At 47.6% G+C, this 24876-nt stretch overlaps 1 protein-coding gene across 17 annotated transcripts in view; it reads right to left on the bottom strand.

The window, feature by feature from the left end:
* The window catches only part of LOC140718497 (polyhomeotic-like protein 2), a 257941-nt gene that overhangs the window by 179169 nt on the left and 53896 nt on the right, over nucleotides 1–24876 (bottom strand). Inside the window, exon 1 of one of the 17 annotated variants that reach the window (XM_073032388.1) lies at nucleotides 19850–19865. The exons of 15 other annotated variants lie outside the window; for them this stretch is intronic. The gene's annotated coding sequence lies outside the window, so the exon portion shown is untranslated. Of the gene's footprint in view, nucleotides 1–19019; nucleotides 19189–19849; nucleotides 19866–24876 lie in introns of those variants that run through there. One more of the 17 variants, XM_073032387.1, reaches the window with a different exon arrangement.

The following is a 24876-nucleotide window of genomic DNA, read 5'->3' as shown; positions in this document are numbered from 1 at the left end:
GGGGAATTAAGGGTTATGGGGAAAAGGCAGGTAGGTGGAGATGAGTCCACAGCCAGATCAGCCATGATCTTATTGAATGGCGGAGCAGGCTCGACGGGCCAGATGGCCGACTCCTGCCCGTTTCTTATGTTCTTATATTCAACTCTAGAAAGTGAAGTTAGCAGCAGAGACTTCTCAACCTTCCCTCGAGGTAAGCATAAACCTCATGGCCCCTCTGTACCTCAGCAGACCCTGGCTAACCAGCACTCCCACCGAATACCCTGGCGAACCTTGTATCCTGAGAACTTCCTTACCCATTCTGACCAGCCGTGGCCACAGACGATTTACAGTGTGCAAACAGACAGAGGAGCAGAATTTGGCCATTCAGCCCATTGAAATTGCACTGATGTTCTCGTAGACGGGTCCACCAATCTGAATTTATTCTCCCCACATTCTTATCAATCTTTCCCTGACTGAACATAGAACATTACAGCAGAGTGCCGGCCCTTCAGCCCACAATGTTGCGCCGACCCTTTAACCTACTCCAAAATCAATTTAACCCTTCCCTCCTACATAACCCTGCATCTTTCGATCATCCATGTACTTACCTAAGAGTCTCTTAAATGACCCTAATGTATTTGCCTCTACCACCACGGTGTTCCATGCACCCACTGCTCTATGTGTAAAAGAATAACCTCTGACATACCCACTATACTTTCATCCAATCATGTTAAAATTAAGTTGCCTTATACCGGTATTAGCTATTCCTGCCCTGGGAAAAGTCTCTGACTGTCCGCTCTATCTATGCTTCTTATCATCTTGTACACCTCTATCGAGTCCTTCTCTCCAGAGAGAAAAGCCCTCGCTCACTCACCTATCCTCAGAAGACATGCTCTCTAGTTGGGCAACGTCTTGGTAAATCTCCTCTGCACCCTCTCCAAAGCTTCCACATCCTTCCTATAATGAGGTGACCAGAGTGGAACACGGTATTCCCAGTGTGGTCCAACCAGGCTTTTATAGAGCTGGTACAGACTGCAGCACAGGCAAGGGGCAATTCACCGTGACAAATTAACCCACCGATCTGTACGTCTCTGCAACATGGGAGAAAGCTGGAGCACGCAAGGGGAACTCGAGCGGTCACCGTCAAGCTTCACATGCACAGCACCCAAGGTCAGCAATGAACTGGATCATGAGAGCCACAAGCCAGGTCTCTACCAACGGTGCTGCCACATTATCCTCTCGGCTGAACCACCGCAGGTACATGCCCAGAGAGATGGCGATTATCTGCTATGCTCGGTACGGCATCTGCTCTTCACATGATGCAAGAAACTGCAGAGTTATAGATGGAGCTCAGCATATCACAGAAATCAGCCTCCCCTCCATGGCTTCTGTCCACACTCCTCACTGCCTCAGTAAAGCAGCCGTGACACCCAACCTGGGAAGTCCCTCTTCTCTCTATCCCACCAGGCAGAAGTTACAAAGGTCTGAAACCTACCACCAGGCTCAACAACAGCTTCTTTTGCATAGTGGGGAGTTTCAGGTTATAGGGAAAAGGCAGGTCAGCGGAGATGAGTCCATGGTCAGATCAGCCACAATCTTATTGAATGGCGGAGCAGGCTCGTCAGCCCAGGTGACCCACTCCTGCTACTTCTTAAGTTCTTATGTTCTATCCCATTGTTATCAGACAACTGAATGGCTCTCTAGTATGTTAAAATAGACTCTTGACCTCACAATCGACCTCATTATGATCTTGCACTTTATCATGTCCCTTGCATCTCACTTTCTCTGTAGCTGTAACACTTTATTCTGCATTGTTACTGTTTCGCCTTGTTCTGCCTCAATGCCCTGGGTAATGATCTGATCTGTATGAATAATATGCAAGCCTAGCTTTTCACTGTATCTTTAAATACATTAAAACACACAGTGAAATGCATCGTTTGCCTCTGTCCAATGACGTGCTCCTTCCCATCAGTGTGTATAGCCACAAGGCAGCGGAGGTTTGAGATCAGTCTTCTTTCTCCGAGCTGGGCTGTTAACCACGGCTGACAAGCCCATCTGCCCAAACTGAAAACGTACTACAAGGCTAATTATAGATTCTGTTACTGAGCCCAACCGATCAGGGACTACAGGGAACACAAAGAACATCTGGTGCAACCGCGACAAGGGTTCACGATCGATGTTCCCGAAGAGTGTTGTAATAACGCTGATCTTTGGAATGAGCAGCCTGAAAGCACATCAGAAATAGACACCCCTACTTGCATTATAATTAAACCCGCACAAGAATAAACCAGAGAAGTTGTGGGGGAGAATTCCTGATCTTGTGCACCAGGCTGGGGTTAATAGTCCCAGTAGTACAATTAAACTCAGAATGGTCAAGTGACCAAAATTGGAGGAGCCAAGAAATCTCCGAGGAAGGAGAGTTAGCGAAGGCTCCGAGGAGGGATCTGCAGTGAATAGGTTGTTTGGATTCAGAACTGGCTTAACCATTGAAGCCATGGGGTAGTGGGCGAAGGGACTTATTATAGCTTGAAGGTCCGTGATTAGTGGTGTCCAGCAGGGATCTGAACTGAGACCTCTGCTGTTTGTGATGTACATAAATGACCTGGGTGAAAATGTAGATGGGTGGGTTAGTAAGTTTGCAGATGATATGATGATTAGTGGTGTAGTGGACAGACAGACAAAGACGGGTAAAGAATACAGCGGGATGTCGATGTGGGCAGAGAAACGGAGGATGGAGGTTAACCTGGCCAAAAGTGAAGCGCTGGACCTCGGTAGGTCAAATGTAAAGAGAGGGAATTGTGGACCAGAGGGCTTGTTCCTGTGCTGCACAGTTCTATGTTCGGTCTCCCGCAGATTCCACATCTATTATTCCAATCATTTCCACATTGCTGCATTTTTACAGAGCAATGGCATTAAATTTTAACTGCCGGGAATTGACTGATTAATGTTTCAGTGGCGAGCACGGGGGGTGCATATTACAGCCTGGTCACTTTCACAGATGAGTTCCGAGTGTTTAGACAGATGGCTCGGTGCTCCATGGTGAGGTGCTCGACACAAGCCTGCCGCCCCACCTCATCAATATTTCATGGCAATCCGCTGGATTATTCATTTCCACAACTTCACCAATTATTTTAGAACAGGGTGATCTTGTATTTTGCTGCAGGGATATGTTTCTTAAGGCTGTTACAGCCGGGGGTGGTAAAGGGGCCAAGCTCCCACTACCTAGTAAATGCTCCCAATGGCATGAGCCTCAAATGGCCTCTGACAACCAAGACTAACTCCTGGCCTTCACGTGTGGCTTAGCTCCTAAGCCTGGCAGAATGGTTTCTACTGACAAGAGAAGGGGCAAAGGCATTTACTGGCACTTTGGGCAGAAAAATCAGGAGCTGAAGTCCCTAAGGCAGTCCAACATTGAGTTCAACGCTGACTGGCAACTCCTGCGATGCCGCTGGTACCAAACTGTATCGGTCTCTGCCGTTCCTTTGGATTCATCAGCTGGGTGGAGAGGGGGAGCTTGCTGCATGGGGAACAGCTTGCTCTCCATATCGTACTGTGCTAGTTTGCGTTTTGGCTTGTGTATATGTAGAAACTGGGACGTAACATCTATGGTTGACCCCCACTAGCAGAGCCCTCACAGATATGTTGACATCTCAACCACTTCCACTGGGACCCCGTGGTTTAATGTTGAGTATCTGAAGAAAATTTGATTAGATTAAAGCTCGGCTTCATTTGTCACATGTACATCAAAACATTGAAACGTCCAGTGAAATGTGCCAAATGCATCAATGAGCGGCACAGTCCGAGGGCTGTGCTTGGGACAGACTGCAAATGTCATCTGTTGCCAGCACCATAGCAGCATGCCACCACTTGCTAACCCTAATGCGTACATCTTTGGTCTGTGGGAGGAAACCGGAGCACCCGGAGGAACCCAAGCATTCACAGGAAGAACGTACAAACTCCGTGGACAGTGGCAGGAACTGAACACCGAGTGCTGACCACTGCCGCTGCAAAGCGTTGGCCTACCGTGCTGTCGTGCAGTTGAGGACTGAGGGAGATGAGAACAGGGGTTACTGAGAAAGTGTGAGTGCGGAAGTGGTGAATGTGGGTTTGATGAAAACACTTAAGAGATGTTTGGATAGGTACATGGATGAGCGAAGTCCGAGGGTTATGGTCCAGTTGAAGTTCGATGCTTCTAAGCAGAAAACCAGGTTGGTAAAGCCTAGATGGGCTGAAATGGCCTGTTTCTGCATTCTGTACTCTAAAGTTCTCACCACTACCTCAGATTTTCCATAGTCCTAACAAGGGATGAGCCTCTCTCAAGGGACCTTGTCAAACACCTCACTAAAATCCATGTAGACAACATCTGGAGCTCTTCTTCAGATGGTGACAAATGGTTTTGCTGGGCTGGTGTGAGCCAGTAACATGCCTCATATCATGACACGACAGTGCCACAGTTAGTTCAACACTTTACAATGCAAACAACCCAGGTTCAATTCCTACTGCTGTCTGTAAGGAGTTTGTATGTTCTCCCCATGACCATGTGTATTTCCTCCGGGTGCTCTTGTTTCCTCCCACAGTCCAAAGACGTACCGGTTAGGGTTAGTCAGTTATGGGCATGCTCTGTTGGCACCAGAAGTGTGGCAACACGTTCTTGGACTGTGTTGGTTATTAGCATGTTTTACTCTACGTTTTCAGGTATGTGTGCCCAACACACAATCTGCAGTGGGAGCTCAGCTGGTCGAGCAGTGTCTGTGGGAGTGGGGTGAAAGGAATTGAGGTCTATGATTGAAAGCTCGTGTGAGGACTTGTTTCCACAGTCCATAAGTATACCGGCCATCACCCCTCTACTCAGTCCAGAGGCAGGGTTTCGACAAAGTTGATCATCTCCTTCCTCCCTGAGATGCTGCTTGACCTGCTGAGCTCCTTTGGTACAACTGTTAGTTGCCTTTGACACTCTCCTCTTCGTCTTCATCAGTCTACCACCCCCACTGGGGCTCAGGGCCCCAACAGCAGCTCGTCAGAGTCCTCAGTCCTGCGCCTATAGACAGTTGATTGGCCCTGTGGCTTCCACTTTCCTCACATCACTTCACACATCTTCCAGGCGAAGATCCTTCCTCTTCAAAGGATGAAGCCTTTGGAGCTTCTGGTGGTGTTTCTGTAGCTCTGGGTTTTTACGGGACAGGGTAGCTTGCCCCATGCCCAAACCCCCTTTCACCGCCGGGCTTGGGACCGTCCAAGCAGAGTTCTAAGACATCCTTTGCTGCTCTTCTGTGATCTCAGCGGTCGGACGTCACAACCTACAGACACCGGGAATCTGAAAATAAAAGCTAGAAATACTGGAAAGACTCAGCAGGTCAGGCAGCTTCTGTGCAGAATGAAACAGAGGTACTGTTTCAGGTTAATGACCTTCCATCAGATCACTCAGGTTGTTGGGGTGAAACTGTTTCTCTCTCCACAGAACATGAAGTTGGAGTGTTTTTAGAATTCGTTTTCACCCCTGGCATTGAACTTTGGACAACCCTGCGAACCTCAGCCCCTGACCTCAGTGAGTACATCTTATAGAGATTAGAGTGTGGTGTGCCTCAGAGTCGGGACCACCTAAACCTCCCCATCATCTAACATGGACACCAAACAGCCACTTCCTAATGTGCAAGATCCTGCCACAAGCAGTCAGAGGCAACACACAAAGTGCTGGCGGAACTCAGAGAGCCAGGCAGCATCAGTGGAGGGAAATGGACAGTCGAGCAGGACACGGACAGTCCGCTTTTGGGCTGAGCCCCTTCCGAAGATGCCAGCACATCCCTTCTGAGATAAGGAGCCCAAAGCTGCTTACAATACTCCAAGTGCAGTCTGACCAAAGCCTCTGCATCACATCTTTGCTTTTATATTCCAGTCCTCTTGAAATGAATACTAACTTTGCACTTCTCATCGCGGGTGCTGTCTGACCAGGCAAACTCCTGTGTATTGCTCCAGATTCCAGCATCTGCTGTCTCTTTGGCTCCAAAGGCCATCAGTTAATAGTTCTGATTATTAAGCTCCTACCTGCTCTCTGACAGCAACATCGAGCAGGCGTCCAGGAAGGAGTCTCCTGCCCCTCGGAACCACAAGTGCATTATCTACTTAGGCAAGAGAAAGCAACGCATTGTTTCAAAGCTCACTTGAAACACAATAAATCAGCATCCATCATCAAGGAACCCACCATCCAGTCCATGGTTTCTTCTCACTATTACCATCGGGAAGGAGGTACAGAAGCCTTAGGATCACTAAGCTCAGGAACAGTTACTACCCTTCAACCAGCAGGCTTCTGAACCAGAGGGGTTAGCTTCACTCACCTCAATACTGAACCGACTCCACAACCTATTGACACTTTCAATGCCTCTACAACTCATGTTCTCAGTATTATTTATTTATTTATTTATTTATTTAGTACTTGCTGTTTGTCCCCCTTTGGGCACAAAGTTTGAATTTTTTTTATATAACCACTTACTTACGTCTAACTGTTTAGTATATTTCCAAGTGGTCACAGAACGTACATTCAACTGTTCACTAATGGTTACGTTTGTATGATTCTGGAAAGCTCTGGAAGCTTCTCTGGTACCGCATTATTTGAATAGGGGCTTCCTGATTGCCAAATCTTATCTGTGAATTTGAATGGAATGTTTGTTATCTCTGCGTATAACACGAGCTGACTACGCAGTGGCCCCATCTTCTTTTTTCTTCTCCCTCACTTCACATACAAGCCTCAGCTCCTGTCACTGTCTATTTTACATTTTCTTTGTTCTATAAAACGATCATGAAGCAACACGTTTTTTTTGCCTCTTCCTTAACTCCCGAAAGAACCTTGGATGAAAAATATCAGAATCTAATGGAAGCTGTTCCTGAAGTATTGAGTGTGGGGGTGTGGGGGTGAGGGGAATTGCCCCTGCCCCAGCCAGAGATGCTGCCCCACCCCGCGGGACCAGTGAACAAGCTCCTAACGAGAAGCAGGCATAATGCCGCAAGAAGGCAGCATCCATCATTCAGGACCCCCATCACCAGGACATGCCCCTTCTCACTGGTACCATCGAGGAGGTGGTACAGGAGCCTGAAGACACACACTCAATGTTTCAGGAACAGCTTCTTCCCCTCTGCCATCAAATTTCTGAACAGACATTGAATCCATGAACACCTCCTCACTATTGTTTTCTTTTTTTGCTCTCTTCTTGCACAACTTACTTAATATTTTATATAAATGTTATTATAATTTATAGGTTTTTTTATTATGTATTGCAATGTACCTGCGCCTCAAAGACAACTAATTTCATGACATATGCCAGTGATATTAAACCTGACTCTAATTCTGACGACAGCAGCAACATGATGCCAGCTGCAGATCCCTATCCTGCCTGAAGTGAGCAGACACACCGAGAACAGAGACAAGCTAGTGGTGAACCGAGACCCACTGACAGGATCGCTGGTCCGATAAGGAAACTGGCAGAGCCTGAAACCTTATCTGACAATCGCAGGAGACAAGCAACATTTGAGACCTGCTATCAGTGTCTGACAGACAGCGGTGGGGTTGGACAGACACCTGTTAGAAGATTACCACTAACCCACAACCAGTCGCAGGGAGCAGCAGGTGGGGAGGGGGAACAGGAGGTTCACTGGATGAGGCTGAGGAGCTTCTGCTCCGGGTGGGGAGGACAGGGTAGTGTGGTGGTTAGTGCAACTCTTTTCAGCCCCAGCGATTAGGGTTCATGAGGTTTGTGGTGGCATGGTAGCAAAGTTGTTAGTGTAAGTTTACAAAACCAGCGATTGGGGTTCAATTCTCGACACTGTCTGTAAGGAGCTCGTAGTGAGCTTTGTTTATTATTGAGATACAGCATGGGACAGGCCCTTTTGGCCCTTCGAGCCAAGCCACCCAGCAATTCCCAATTTAACCCCAGCCTGATCACTGGAAAACTAACAACAACCTATCCAACGGTAGGTCCTTGGGCTGTGGCAGGAAACCAGAGAACCCGGAGGAAACCCACGCGTACAAACTCGTTTCAGACAGTGGCAGGAATTGAACCTGTATTGCCCGTACTGTAAAGCATGTTCAACCCCTACAGTACCATGCCACCTGTGTATGCAGGGCCCTTAGCGTTGTCAATGATCCCTCCGATCCATCCAACAGTCTCTCTGACCCCATACCATCGGGCAGGAGGTACCACAACTGGACTGACAGGATGAGAAACCGGTTCTTCACTGAACCCCCTGCCAGCACCCAGGTCTCACCACATGTGAAGCACCAGTAGTGTTTACTTTTCAACTTGTGTCATTAATGCACCTTATTGTTGTTAATTTACTTGTGGTAATAATACTTTGTGTTGTGTGTGTGAGGTATAGTGCTGTGCAAAACTTATATATAGCCCAAGACTCTTGCACAGGGCTGTAGTAATTTTATGTATTACACTGTACCGCTGCCACAAAAACAAATTTCATGACATCTGTGAGTGATGATAAACCTGATTCTGATATGGGTCTCCATTGTGGACTGAGAGTGGGAAGGGGGCAGGGAGAGGGGAATCATGGTTGGGAAAGGGGGAAGAGAGAGGGGAGGGAGAGGGAAGCTCCAGAGAGACATTCTGTAATGATAGTAAACTAATTGTTTGGGATCAAATGACCTTGCCCGGTGTCTCAGGGCTGGATGCGTCTGCACCCTCGTCATCCTCTGCCTCGACTCTCCTTCTCTGCCCCCTGTCCAACACCCCTCCCGAGACACTTCATCCTTGCCATCCCCAACATCCTTTGCTCCTGCCGGATTTACAAATTTGCTCTCAGCTCCACATTGATAAACACAGAACTGCGTTGTGCACCTTGGTCTGGAAGAATGCTGTTTTGTTTGGCAGCATATATTTGTGCGGTTGAACAACAATAAACTGAACATGAACTTGGGCCTTTCTGTGCTCTGAGGTTACTGAGGTCCCAAGGCACAATTCCAATGAAGACTAGTGTTCTCATGGTGTCCAAATCTAGAACCGTCACCACAATGGATCATGTGGTCATTGTCAGTGCACAGAAACAGTGCCATTCTCTGCTTTGTGATGCAACCATAAAGGCAGCACATCACTGCTCCACTTCATTAGGAACTTATCACCAAAGACTACCAAATGTCTACAGATGTGCCATGGAGAGCATTCTAACTACTGCATCACCGTCTGGTACAGAGGTTCCAATGTACAGGAGAGGAAAAAGCTGCAGAGAGTTATAGGACTCCATAACAGGCACAACCCGCCCCACCATCCAGGACATCTCCATCGGGGGGCATTGCAAGAAGGAGGCATCTTTGAGAACCCTCACCATCTGGGACATCCTCTTGTCTCATTACTACCAGAGAGGAGGTACAGGAAGGAGCCAGAAGATGCACACTCAGCTTCTTCCCCTCCACCATCAAATTTCTGAACAATGCATGAATTCGCTACTCCCATTGTGCACTATTTATTTTAACTTGTAGTACTGTATGTTGCTGTCATAAAACAACAAATTCCATGACATTTAAACCTGATTGATGCAAGTGGAATTAGTACACAAGGAAATGTATAGATGGAGGTCCAAATGGCCTGTTTCTATGCCCTACAACTCTCCAACATCATTCTCCCTACCCTCCCCTAGCTTGGTCCAGTGCCAGTGGACTGATCCTATAGACAGCTTCCTTATATCCACAAGGTTTCCCTACAATCACAGCCAAATCCGGAGCAATATATGCCATGACCAATGATAATGGCGTTGCTAGGCAACTGCCAATGAGGCCTGCGGCCTTTGTTTTCAGTTTGCTGCATGAATGTAAAGGATCAGCAATATAACTGAGCCTCTTCCTATACAAATGTCATTATTATTATTATTAATAATATACTTTTAAAAATTATTTCTACTATTAATATTAAATGTAATAAATGCCAGTTCAAAAACAATTTAGTTACCCTTGCTTTTAACTAACATTTTTTGTCTTATATTTTCACATTTGTACTTTTTCCCCCATTGTAAAGCACTTAGAACTACGTCATCTGTATGAAAAATGCTCTATAAATAAGTTACTATTATCATAAACACCATAGAAGAATTCGACACCCCTGATGCTTACCTTTTAGAAATAGTATGGCTCCTGGGTTAAGGCAACAGGAGGCTATTAAAAACTCAGCAGTTAGGGGGAGGAGACGACTGCTGATAGTGTTTATACTTACCGCCTCTGCTGGGGTAGAGAGTTGGTTACTTCAACTATCAAATTCTACGGTCAGATTGAGTTAATTGCACTGACCAGCACCACAAAGGCACTTCTGTTTCTGACCATGTGTGATCTGACACCTCGTTCAAAGGAACTAACAAGCCAGCAGTCATAGCCTTCACAAAGCATATATCGAACTGCAAAAATTCACAGCAGAGAGATGGAGCAGACCTCACACTTCCAATGCTACATAGGGCACTACAATATAGTACAGGACCTTTCGACAGACTCCAGAGTCAGTACTCAATGATCAATTCCAAACCATGAGGGCTGCCATATCCAGCCTGGTGAGCTTGGCTGAGCAGAGCAAGATATATCTGTGGCAGTGGGGGGAAAAGACCGACTGGGCAATGCTTTTGTGGACCATCATCCCAAACCAGGCTACAGCCACTGAAGAGACTGAGGAGTAAAGTACAGTTAACAGGCCAACAAATCAGAGACAGATAAGATTCTACAGATGCTGGAAATCCTGGGCTACGCACTCAAGGAACTCAGTAAGTCAGGCAGCATCTGTTGAGAGGAACGAGACTCTTCTTCAGAAGCTGTCCTGATGAAGGGTCTCGGCCCAAAGCGTCGACAGATAACAGGGCAATTTGTGCACAGCAAGGTGCCACTGTCATGGTTCAACAATCAACTTTGACTCAGGAACACACGGACAATTTCCCTGTTCTTCCTTCATTTGAAAGAGGAGATGGGGTTTGGGTCTCATATCTCATTCAACAAAACACACTGCACCTGTGTGTACCTGTGGTCTGTTGAATAAGAGGTGAAAATGGTTAATATACGATGAGTGCTTGATGGCTCTAGGTCCATACTCACTGGAGTTTAGAAGGATGAGAGGGGATCTTTTTGAAGCCTGTTGAGTATTGAAAGGCCTGGATAGAGTGGAGGTGGAGAGAAGGTTTCCTATAGGGGAAGTGTCTATGACCAGAGTGCCCAGCCTCAGAAAAGGACATCCATTTAGTACAGAGATAGAAACACAGAAAAACTACAGCACAATACAGGCCCTTTGGCCCGATGAAGAGGAATTTCTTTAGCCAGAAGGTGGTGAAACAATGGAAATCACCACCACAGTTAGCTGTGGAGGTCAAGTCATTGTGTATATTTAAAGTGGAGATTGGCAGGTTCCTGATTAGTCAGGACATCAAAGGTTATGGGGAGAAGAGGTTTGAGAGGGATAATGGAAGGGCAGGGCAGACTCGATGGGCCAAATGGCCCAATTCTGATCCTATAGCTTATGGTCTGCAGAGGGAATCAGCCCTTCAGCACTGCCCTGAGTGCCATCCTGAACTGTTACATTCATGTCCCTGCAGAAGCATCTAAACCCACAATCTCCTCACTGAGGCGAAAGCACCTCATGGAAAAGGCCAGGTTTCTTCTGTTCCTCCCTCCTCTGGAAGGCTGCCTTCCTCACTCCTGGTCTCCTGTGAACTCAGCCAACTCCATCACGGGCACTAGCCTCACCAACACTGAGAACTCCTTCCCAAAGCGATGCCTCAAGGCAGCAGTAACCGCCATTAAGGACCCCCATTACCCAGGGCATGACCATCATAAAGGAGGCACAGGAACCTCACCCCACTGCCTTCAGATTTCTGAATGTCCCAACAACACCACCCCACTATTCTGCTCTCTTCTTGCACTACTTCTTTTATCTTTCCTTTCGTAACTTAAAATATTTTTAAACGTAATGCAATGTACTGCTGCCTCAAAACAACACATTTCATGACACACGACTTTCTATCTGGTTGGATCGCCGTCTGCTGTGGAGGGGCCACAGGATCGGAAAAAGATGCAGAAGCTTCTACCCACCACCGTCAGATTTCTGAACGCTCCGTGAATGCTACCTCATTATTTTTGCTCTCATTTTCAGCCACTTAATTAATCTTAAAATAAACATTTCTTATTGTAATTTATAGTATATTTTTATTGCCCAAAACAACAAATTTCATGGCCTAAGTCAGTGATATTACCCTTGAGGAAGAGTAAGACGAGGGAACACACACCAATCCTCACAGAGGGATCAAAAATGGAAAGAATGAGCAGTTTCAAGTTCCTCAGTGTCAATATCTCCGAGGATCTATCCTGGGCCCAACACTCTGATGCAGCTAAAAAGAAGGCACGACAGCAGCTATATTTCATTAGGCGTTTGAGAACTGGTATGTCACCAAAGACACTTGCAAATTTCTACAAACATACCGTGGAGAGTATTCTAACTACTGGATCACCGACTGGTGGGGGTTGGGGTTGGGCTACAGCACAGGATCAAAATAAGCTGCAGAAAGTTATAAACTTAGTCAGCTCTATTATGGGCACCAATCTCCATAGTATCCAGAACACCTTCAAGGAGCGATATCTCGAAAAGGCGGCATCTGTCCTTGGGACCCCTGGCACCCAGGACATGCCATCTTCTCATTGTTACCATCAGGAAGGAGGTACAGGAGCTTGAAGACACACAATCAACAGTTCAGAAACAGCTTCTTCCCCTCTACCATCCGATTTCTGAATGGACATTGAACCCATGAACACTACCTCACTATTTCTATTTTTGCACAACTTATTTAACTATTTTATACATATATTTTCATTTTTCTATGATTATGTACTACAATGTACTGCTGCCACAAAGACAACAAATATTATGACGCATGTCAGTGATATTAAACCTGATTCTGATAAAATTTCGACACCACACTGGGACTGGATGGGGTGCATGCAAGGATTCTGGAGAGAGCAGAAATCAGATTTCATTCGCAGTTACGATGAGATAAAAGACAGGATTCCCTTGGCTTTTTGCCTTGCCAGCACGTTGCACTTTGTGCATCAGTAAGCAGCCAGCACTACGAGGAGAAGGCAGGAGAACGGGGTTCAGAGGGAAAATAGATCCAGCACGATGGAACAGCAGAGCACACTCGATGGGCTGAATGGCCTAATTCTGCTCCAACATCCTCTGGTCATTCCACTGTTCACAAAATCTCTCCAGGATCAAAGCACACCTCATTCACTGCAGTCTTTCCCCATAACAAGAGCACTATCATTCAACTGAGTTCACAACTCTCCTCAACAACCTTTTAACACTGGGGTTAGTTAACAAATCTACTGAAATTCTAAGGGTGGCTGGGATTCATCATGATGTTACTGGCACTTTTCTGGCATCTTTCTGCATGCATGTCCTTCATGGCGGGTCGGCTGGTGAAACATCATAGAATCATAAGACCTAGGAAAATTAGGCCATTTGGCCCATCAAGCCTGCTCTTCCATTCGATCATGGCTGATTTATTATCCCTCTGAACCTCATTTTCCTGCCTTCTCCCTAATCAAAAACCTATCAACGTCTGCTTTAAATATATCCAATGACTTGTCCTCCTTAGCTGTCTGTGGCAATTAATTCCACAGATTCACCATCCTCTGGCTAAAGAAATTCCTCCTCAACTCTGTTCTAAATAGACTCCCCTCTATTCTGGTCCTAGACTCCCCCCACTATGGGAAACATCCTCTCCACATTCACTCTATCTAGGCCTTTCAATATTTCATAGGTTTTAATGAGGTCCCTTCTCAAACCTCTAAACTCCAGTGATTACAGGCCCAGAGCCATCAAAACCTCCTCGTGTGTTAACTCTTTCATTTCCAAGATCATCGAGCATGATGCTAAATTAGATCTGTCTGCCTGCACATGATTGTTAACCCTTCACTCCCTGCGTCTGTCTAAACCCTCCTAAGCCACCACTGGTGTACCTGCACAACCCTGTCAGTGGCTGAATAAGTTGCGAGAAGGATCTGCATTCAATCCTGACAGCACAGGCACAGCATAATGCCATGGTTGTGTAGCAGTTAGCACAATATTATTACAGCTCTGGGCGTTTTGGAGTTTAGATTTCAAACCCAACACCACCTAAAAGAAGTTTGTATGTTCTCCCCGTGAGCATGTGCGTTTCCTCTGGGAGTTCCGACTTCCTCCCAGAGTCCAAAGGTGCACAGGTTAGCAGGTTCATTGGTCATTGTAAATTGTCCTGTGGTTAGGTTAGGGTCGAGTCGGTGGGTTGTTGGGTGTTGCGACTCATTGGACCGGATGGGCCCTTTCCACACTGACTCTCTAAAGTACCGTTGCAGTTTGGCGTCTCACGGCAGCCTGTGGCCTTGGCATCGGGTGGCATTTCTCTACAGATAACTCATCACATCCGCCCACACCCAGCAGAGAACCTGTACCCATGGTCATGGTGCAAAACCGAGCAACTGAAGCACCTCCGCAGGCTGCTTCTGAGATTGTGGATTGTGTTCTAATTTCTACCACTACTCTCTGAGGAGACTAAAGAGAACTAACTTTGCACACCTACGCTCATGTCACTCTATAGATGTGCAGTAGGGAGCATCCTAACAAGCAGCATCACTGCTCGGTACTGAAACATACAGGAAGGCTCAACAACAGGCAGTCAAAACTGCCCAATGCATCACCGGCACCAGCCTACCCACCATCAAGGACAAGTATGCAGAGATGTGCAGGAAAAGGGCCAGTAAAATCATGAAGGATCCCACCCATCCATCCTCATCCTGGACTGTTCGTCCCACTCCTATCAGGGAGGAGGCTACGTAGCATCCACACCAGGACCACCAGACTCAAAAACAGTTACTTTCCCCAAGCAGTAAGGCTGATCAACACCTCCACCCACTAACCCACCCCTCCACACCCCCAACTACCACCTCTATCATTTCCTGTCAGTCACGTTACAATCAATATATGTAAACAATCTTATGTTTTTCTATTTATTGTGTCCTTTATCTTATTGTGCATATTGTTTTTTAACGTTGCATCGGATCCAGAGTAACAATTATTTTGTTCTCCTTTACACTTGTGTACCGGAAGTGACATTAAACCATCTTGAATCTTTAATGAGCCCGCATCCCACAATTACACCCGCGTGACCTGCAGGTTCAACTGCAACATTTCAGAGAAGGTTGGATGGGAGAGGATAGAGGACTAAATTCCAGGTAAGGGTTGATAGGACTAGGCAGAGTAATAGTTTGGCATGGACTAGATGGGCTGAAGGGCTACCTCTGTGCTGTAGCGCTCTCTGACTCGATCAACGATTAACCTACTAACCCGTACATCTTTGAAATGTGGAAGGAAACCAGAGCACCCGTAAAGCATTAACTAACCGTGCCACCCCACAGTTTGACAAGGAGGTGGGTGGGTGCATGGATGGGGTGGTGGGGCAGGCAGGGTGGGCCGGTGGAAAAGGGACCCCACCCTGTGGCCCACCCACAGTTCCAGCTTTGTGTACTTGGTACAGACAGGGAGGACTGCTGGGGTGGTGTGGGTGGGGCGTCAGCCGGTAAAGCACCAGCACTAGGACCCCCAGACTAGGTTAACAGCTTCTTCCCTCAGGCTGTGAGACCAATGAATACCCTGCCACCACCGAGGTCTCGTCACTGAGAGGAAACTGGAGCACCCGGACAAAGCCCCCTATGTCACAGGGAGAATACACAAACTCCTTACCAGCAGGGCAAGAATTGAACTAGTGTTGTTGGCACTGTAATGATGTTACTCTAACCACACGTGACAATAATATACCAACTTAATTTATCATCAAGAGTATATGGTGTTTCATCCTGACACTGCAAGAGGCCAGATCTCAGTGGAGATAACTGCAAAAAGCAGGAATATTCCAACACAGCTTGGGAACATAGACATGAGAAAATCTGCAGATGTTGAAGATCCAGAGCAACACACAAGATGCTGGAGGAGTTCAATGGAAATGAGTAGATAGTCAATGTTTCAAGCAGAAACCCTTCAGGACTGAGAAGGAAGGGGGAAGACAGCAGAATAAAAAGGTGGTGGGAGGGGAAGGAGGCGAGGTGGAAGGTGATTGGTGAAAACAGGTGGATTTGAAAGGTCACGGCATGGAGATGAAGGAATCTGATAGAAGAGGAGAGTGGACCATAGGAGAAAGGAATGGAAGAGGGTCCAAGAGGGAGGTGATGGGCAGGTGAGAAGTAGTAAAAGGTCAGAGTGAGGAATAGAGGAAAACAAGGAACATAGAGCAGTACAACACAGGATCAGGCTGTTCGGCCCATAATATCTGTGCTGGCCACGATGCCAAATTACACTAAATCTCTTCTGCCTGCACACGTATCCTCCATTACCTGTCTAAAAGCCTCTCAAACAGCAAATTTATTTTATTTTTATTTATTTAAAGATACAGCATGGAACAGGCCCTTCCGGCAAAGATCAGGGTCTCAGACATAGACCTCTGCAGATGCTGGAAATTTAGAGCAACAGCCACAAAATACTGGCAGAACTTGGTAGGTTGGGCAGCATCAATGGAGGGGAATAAACAGCTGAGGTTTTGGGCCAAGACCCTTCACTGAGTCTGGAAAGTAAAGGAGAAGAAACCAGAATAAGAAGGTAGGAGGAGGGAAGCAGTACAAGCTAGAAGGTGGTAGGTGAAGCCAGGTGGGCGGGGGAGGACTAAAGTAAGAAACTGGGAGGTGGTGGGTGGAAAAGGTAAAGTACTGGCCAAGAAGGAATCTGGTAGGGAGGGCCGTGGGAGAAAAGGAAGGAGCAGGGGGCTAGGGAAAGGTGAGAAGAGGCAAGAGGTCAGAGTGGGGAACTGAAGAAAAGGGAAGGCAGAGGGGGATAAACTACTGCAAGTTGGAAATGTCGACATGCATGCCATCAGGTTGGAAGCCAGCTATATGGAATATGAGGTGCAAGTGGCAGAAGAGGAGGCCATGGGCCAACGTGTCACAACAGGAATGGGGATAGGAATTTAAATGGTTGGCCACCAGGAAATGCTGCTTTTTGCAGATGGAGCAGAGGTGCTCGCCAATGCGCTTCCCTAATCAGGTTGGCTAACAAAGCATTCCTTCCACCTATGTCCTGTGCCACAGGGAGTCTGGCGCTCACAAACAGGAAACGAGCACAGAATCTCCCTCCCAACCCCGCTTACACCCCCACCAAAAATGAGAGCAACTTGGTTTTGAACATTCACAAGGTGGAAAGCAAGTGTCCTGGGGAAGGTCGCCAGTGGGAGTCTCTTTATGGGGGGGGGGGTTCTTCCGTTGTGCATGGGGGAGCTGGGGTGGAAGCTGTTGCCCAGGGCAATGCTGTACAACAGCTTTTTAAGTTGGTTCACCGACACCCCGTCCACTTGTCCATTCTGAGGAGTCAGTGAACCACATCTATATGGAACGAGAGGGGTTGCAGTTCCTATCTGAATATCTGAAGGGGCTGCTGCTCAGGTAATGATTGCACTGCAGGCCCCCACTCCTGATACATGGGGGGGGGGGGGGGAAATCGCTCAGAGGATTTACTGGTAAGCTTGTTCCTGATCCTGCCCAAGATGACCATTCATAGGTCCAGGTGGTGGACAGTCCAGGCTCTGCCTGAGTGACCGTTCTTACCCAAGGGTCCACAGAGATGGAGCATGCGGTCACTGTGGGTATAGTGAGGCATTTCTGAGATGGGTGAGAATTGTGTTTTGTAGATAGTAGAATCCATATTTTAATTTGAAATTAACAGTCTTGTAAATCTGATGTTTGTATTTTTTGTGTGAATAAAGTTTTGTAACAAAATGCAAGTATCCTGGGAGCCACTGTACCCCGACACCCTCTCCCACCACAAGAAGGCAGCAGAGGCACAGCGAGGCGCTCCCTCCTCTCAGAAGCATCCCCCTGCGGGTCAGTTGAGCGCGAGGCCCAGTGGAACTGTAGGGACCTCCACGCACAGTATGTGGATCTGGTGATGCACCAGGTCTCAGGCAGCAGAAATCCACTGTGCCAAGGACATCAGAAATAAAACAATTATAACACTCAACCGAGGGCCAACTAGACCATTTTGCATTCAGGGTGCTGTCTGGCCTGCTGAACTCCTCCAGCACTTTGTGTGTGTTGCTCAAGACTGTTTAATGTCATTTCCAGTACACAAGTGTAAAGGAGAACAAGAGAATTGTTACTCCAGATCCGGTGCAGCACAAAAGTAAACACAATAAGATAAAGAACATAATAATAAAAACTCAATAAATATAAATCCATAAGATAGCTTATATACATAGATTGATTGTACATCAATACAGTGACACTAGGCACAGAAGTGTCTGTACATAAGGTGACTCTGACGGGAAATGTGGTGAGTTAGTGGGTGGAGGTGTTGATCAGCCTTACTGCTTGGGGAAAGTAACTGTTTTTGAGTCTGGTGGTCCTGGTGTGGATGCTACGTAGCCTCCTCCCTGATGGGAGTGGGACAAACAATCCATGAGCAGGGTGGGTGGGATCCATAGAACGTTACAGCACAGAAACAGGCCTTTCGGCCCTTCTTGGCTGTGTCGAACCATTTTTCTGACTAGTCCCACTGACCTGCACCTGGACCATATCCCTCCAAACCCCTCTCATCCATGTACCTGTCCAAGTTTTTCTTAAATGTTAAAATTTATGATGTTTTCCGTATATATGTCCTTGATGGAGGGTAGGCTGGCGCCGGAGATATGTTTTGACTACCCATGGACAGCCTTCCTTATCGCCACAGCTGGGGCTGTGGAGGGGCGAGTATTGATCAACCCTTCTACTGTCTTCTAAAGATCCCGTCTCCCCAGCGTTTCTCTTTCCCGGCCAGCGACCTCACCTGCACTCCAGCATAAAGCCCCCGAAAGCAGCGAGACCAGGAATTAACACTCGGAGCGACGCCGACAGGCAGAGACTCCCGACCGACCGTCCCCATGTCCATAGGGTGTGACAAGTCATCAGCGTTACCCCTCAGCCCACCTCCCCATGCCTGTAATTACCCCCGGGCTGCCCCGCGGCTTACCGTGTTCCCGGGCTGGGTGCCGCCGATCCATCGCGTCTCCTCGTCTCTTGCAGCCGCATTCCGGACTCCAGACTCCGGACTAATTTATTCCCTGGTTACGCTGGGAAGCACAGGGGTCACTCCAGGCCGCCTGCACTCTCCCTCTCCCTCTCCCTCTAACGGCAACGGCCCACAGGAGGCGGAGGGAGGGTTGTGCAAAGGACAGCCCGTCTGTGACAGCAGACTTAACCCTTTGCAGCCCAGCTCACCGGCACCGCTCTGTGCAGCAACAGCCGGTCACTACCCTCCTCTTCAGTCGGGAATATACCCACCCCACCGCCAATCAATTATTTAACAGGCTCCGGAACAAACTAACCAAGCGTAACCGCCCCGCAGACTCGACATCCAGTGCTTAAAGAGGAAACGACAATTCTCGCAGAAAGTTGCAAACTCGGCCAGTTCCATCACGGGTACCAGCCTCCCCAGCATCGAGGGCATTTACAAAGGGTGATGCCTCAAAAAGGTGGCATCTGTCATTAAGGTCCCCCATCACCCAAGACATGCCTTTTTCTCACTGCTACCATCAGGGAGGAGGTACAGGAGCCTGAGACCCAAATTCAACGATTCAAGAACAGCTTCTTCCCCTCCACCATCTGATTTCCGAATGGACAATAAACCCAGGAATACGACCTCATTATTTTTGCTCTCTTTTTGCACTACTTAGTTTAAATTTTATGTACATTTCTTATTGCAATTTATAGTATTTATTTTATGTATTGCACTACCGCAAAACACATTTCACGACAGATGTCAGCGATAACAAACCAGATTCTGATCATTCGTTTCCGTACCTCAAACCTGCGGATTCCAGAAACACAAAGACTCGCAAATTAAAAGCAGTCACGGCCCTTGGATGGCCCAAGCGCAGATCAGCGATTTACCTGGGCGGTCAGTCAGTCACCAGCGTCTCTGATCGCTGCTATTCTGTAAGCACCGCTACGGAAAACACATTCCCACGGAAGACGCTCACAAGAACAGGCTCCCTCTCCCCCATCCCCTCCCCTCTCCCACTCTCCCCAGTGGCTCCCCACCCCTCTCACCCCCATCCCCGTTTCTCCCTCTCCCCACCCCTTCCCTCTCCCACTCTCCCCAATGGCTCCCCACCCCTCTCACCCCCATCCCCGTTTCTCCCTCTCCCCACCCCTTCCCTCTCCCACTCTCCCCAATGGCTCCCCACCCCTCTCCCCGTCCCCTCTCACGTTTCTCCCTCTCCACACCCCTCTCCCCCATCCCCGTTTCTCCCTCTCCCACTCTCCCCAGTGGCTCCCCCACCCCATCCCTGTTTCTCCCTCTCCCCACCCCTCTTCCTCTCCCCCGCCCCTTCTCCCATTCTCTCACCCACCCCTCTCCCCGTCCCCTCTCACCCCATCCCCGTTTCTCCCTCTCCCCACCCCTCTTCCTCTCCCACTCTCTCCTCCGCCCCTTCTCCCATTCTCTCACCCACCCCTCTCCCTCTCCCCCCCGCCCATTCTCTCACCCACCCCTCTCCCACTCTCTCCCCCACCTCGTCCCTCCCCATCCCCGTTTCTCCCTCTCCCTGTCTCCCCCCCTCCCACACACACACACACACACACTGCACATTTTAGGTGAATCATATTATTTCCCCAGCGCGATAACTAGCGGGTCTCGCATTGCAGTGAAACTATTATTTTGCAGCCGAGAGCAACATTGGGAGTTACTGCAGTGTTAAAGGCGAGGGAGGGGGAGAGGTGGGGGTTGGGGAAGGGATGGGAACTGCGGGTCTCATTTGAATTCTTGCCGCCTCCTCGGCTGCGTCTCGGCAATGACTGCGAGGCAGACGCTCGCAGTGCCGGCGTGGGCAGAGATTTGGAGACAGTCAGCAGTACCCGGACAGTGTGCAGTCACAGTCACACACTGCTCCCTGTTATTAGTGGCAGCGAGACTCAACTAAACAAACAGGCTCACGCGTGTTGTCGTTTACGATTAAAAACAGAATCAGCTTAAATCACCCAGGACCTGGCAGCAATCCTCTCAACGCTATCATCAGGGAAAAGCCTCTCTCAACGCTTTAGGAACAGTTTCTTCCCTCCACCATCAGTAATCTACACCATCTCATTACTTTTCCCTCTCTTCTTGCACTACTCATTTCATGTAATATATATTCTTATTGTAATGTATAGATCTTTATTACTATGTATTCCAGTGTACTGCTGCAGCAAAACATCAAATTTCACTCTGACAGTGATAGTGAGCCCGATTCTGACTCTGAAATCTAACTATGGATAAAAAATATTCTCAACAGGATGCACGCATCCCATTTTCCAGTTTATACATTTATGTTGAGAGGGCGAGTTAAATCGCGTATTAAGTCACCTCCCTGCAGAGAGGTGAATCGGTCAGGCCTGAAACCACTAGCAGTTTCAGAGATTGTAAGAGGCTATAAAGGGGCTGCACACTCAACCAGCTTCATCACAGATGAAGCCTCCCTGCCAATGAGGACATCTTCAAGGACAGAAGAGAGTCTACAGACATTGGAAATCCAGAACAACACTCAAAATGCTGGAGGAACTCAGCAGGTCAGGCGGCTTCTATGGAGAGGAATAAACGGTCAACATACTGGGCTGAGACCCTTCATCAGGACTGGAAAGGAAGAGGGAAGAAGGTGGGGGAGGGGAAGGAGTACAGGCTGGCAGGTGATAGGTGAGACCAGGTGAGCAGGAAGGTAGGTGGGGAATGGGGGATGGGGTAAGAATCTGGGAGGTGATTGGTGGAAGAAATAAAGGATAGCTTTCATGGACTGTTCAGAAATCTGATGGCAGAGGGGAAGAAGCTGTCTCTAAAACGTTGAACATGTGGTTGTAGGCTCCTGTGCCTCCTCTCTGATGGTAGCAACTCCCAGGTAGCAGAGATCCTTAAGGGAGGTCTGCTCTCACCAAATACAAGGCTTTGGTCAGACCACATTTGGAGTACTGTGAGTAGGCTTTGGTCCTTTATCGGAGAAAAGATGTGCTGGCATTGGAGAGGGTCTACAGAAAGCTCGTTAAAATGATCCGGGTATGAAAGGATTAATGTATGAGGAACGACTGATGGCTCTGGGCCTGTAGTCATGTGGTGGTTGATAGGTTCTTGAGTTTAGAAGAATCAGGGAATCTCATCGAAACCTATAGAATATTCAAAGGCCTGGATAGAGTGGATGTGGAGAAGATGTTTCCTTTAGTGGGGGAGTCTAGGACCAGAGGGCACAGCCTCAGAATAGAGGGACATCCATTTAGAATAGTCACGAAGAGGAATTTCTTTAGCTAATGGGTGGTAAATCTGTGGAATTCGTTGCCATCGAGGCCAAGTCATCGGGTATATTTGAAGTGGTAGTTGAAAGGTTCTTGATTAGTAAGAATGACAACGGTTACAGGCAGAATGGGATTCAGAGATAAATTAGCCATGATGGAATGGCAAGGCAGACTCTTTGGGCTGAATGGCCTAATTATACTCCCATGTTTTATGGTCTAATCCAACCCCACAGGTAATGAACTGTGGCGAGGAAAGGAGGTTCCACTGCTCCGCACTACCAACAGAACTCTGCTGGCAGCCGCGACAGGGTGGGGCATCAGAGGACAGCTCAACGCGGTATCACTCAGGCAGAAGCACAGCGTCAGTGACTCCGATGGGCAACTGGACAGTACAGAGGGAGAGAAGCCAACCCTCGCTCTGTTCAAAGTAACTTTATTATCAAAGTACGTTTGTCACCATATACAACCCTGAGAGTCATTTTCTTGGAGGTATTCACAGTAAATACAAAGAAACAACAAAAAAACCCAAGAAAAATAATGATAAATAGTCAACAAATATCAAGAACATGAGATGAAGAATCCTTGAAAGTGACTCCATAGGTTGTGGGATCAGTTTTGTGTTGGGCTAAGTGAAGTTATCCCTCTGGTTCAAGAGTCTGATGTTTGAGGGGTAGTAACTGTTCCTGAACCTGGTGGTGTGAGCCCCGAGGCTCCTGTACCTTCTTCCTGATGGCAGCAGCAAGAAGAGAGCATTGCCTGGATGGTGGGGGTCCTCGATGACGGACGCTGCTTTCCTGCTCAATGTAGATGTGCTCAATGGTGGGGAGGGATATACCCATGATGAACTGGGCCGAATCCACGACTTTTGTTGTAACCGAACCTTCAGTATGGTGCATCATGATTAAAGATAAGCCAATTATGTGCAGTAAACCGATCTTGCTACAAAGTTCCTTACTTCTCCATCCATACCTCGGCCAAACTGATCAGAACAGGGTCAAGTTACAGTTGTGCGTGCTCTTAAGATCATACATTACATCTCTACAAAGAAATCAGGGTCATCAACAAGGCTGTTGCTGCTCTTTGAAGTCTGACCCCATGTGGCATTGCAGCCTCGTTGTGTTAATGATGAGGAAAGTACTCTAGGGTCAGGAGGCGGACATTTGAACTAACAACCCAGTTCTAATTTTTTCTCTCGCTTGTGGTGACTTCTCCTTTCTTACTTTAACAGGACATCCCAATCAGCCGCCTGCTCACTTCAGATTCAAGTTTATTAATCACAGTTCAAAGTACAAAGTAGGTATAAATTATACAACCTTGAGATTCATCAGTTTACAGGTAGCCACAAAGTAAGAAACGCAAAATAACCCAATTTAAGACAAAACAACACCCGATGCACAGCAAAAGAGGAAAAAAAACACAAATCATGCGAACAATAGCATTCTGAACCAAATTGAGTCCATAGACCGGGATCTCGGAGCAGCAGGAGTAGGCTCATAGCCTCGGTCTCAGCTCATCAGATAGCAGGGCAAATCACTGTGAAGCCTCCGGCCCCAATGCCCTGTCCTTCCAGTCTACCTGGCCCGGCGTTTAAACTGTCCGAGCACTGCGTCACCCCCACTGGGCCCCGCTACAGCAATATGCTTCGGGCTGCTTCAAGCCAGTACTCGACCTTTCCCAGTTGGCGTGGCACTTAAATGGATCAACCCTCGCTCCTGGTTCAGGCGAATGTAGAAACATTCACTGAAATGCGTCATTTGTGTTAACAAATAACACACCTGGAGGCAGCCCACAAGTGTCAACACAAATTCCAGCGCAAATATAGCATGCCCACAATCCTCAGGAACCATGTAAATCAAATTCTGACTAATTCATTTATCACATGTACATCAAAACATACAGTGAAATGCATCGTTGGATTTAAGGATGTGCTTGTGGCAGCCTGCAAGTGTCACCACACATTCCAGTCTCACCACAGCAATGCCCACAACGCCTTGGAGAACAACAGCAAAACTCCTACCCACTCAGAGACACAGACAGGCCTCCAGACACCTGGCTCAAACCCTCGTCCATCGAGCTTCGATTTCCAAACTCCAATCTGCCTTCAGGCTTTGACCTTCGGTAGTGATACTAGCTTGGGAAGTGAACACTGGTAGTGTCTTCAACTGTGAAGACATGGGTAGAATGCTGAGGCTTTATAAGGCATTGGTCAGTCTGCACTAGAGCAGTTCTGGAAAAGATGTCATTGGAGAGGGCCCAGAGAAAGTTCACTAAGATGAAAGCATTAACGTTTGATAGCTCTGAACCTGTACTCACTGGAGTTTAGAAGAATGAGAGGGGATTTCATCAAATCCAATTGAATATTGAAAGTTCTAGATAGAGTGGAAGTTTCCTGTAGTGGGGAGTCTAGGATCAGAGTGCATAGCCTCACAATAGAGGGATGTCCATTTAGAACAGAGAAAAGGAGGAATTTCTTTAGCTATGGGGTGACGAATCTGTGATATTCATTGTCACAGTTGGCTGTGGAGGCCAAGTCATTGGGTATTTTTGAAGTAGAGGTTGACAGGCTCTTG

This window comes from Hemitrygon akajei, chromosome 29 (genome assembly GCF_048418815.1).
Source record: "Hemitrygon akajei chromosome 29, sHemAka1.3, whole genome shotgun sequence".
Taxonomy (NCBI): Eukaryota; Metazoa; Chordata; class Chondrichthyes; order Myliobatiformes; family Dasyatidae; genus Hemitrygon; species Hemitrygon akajei.
Note: the sequence above shows the minus strand (reverse complement) of the source record. Positions and strands in the feature narration are given on the sequence as shown.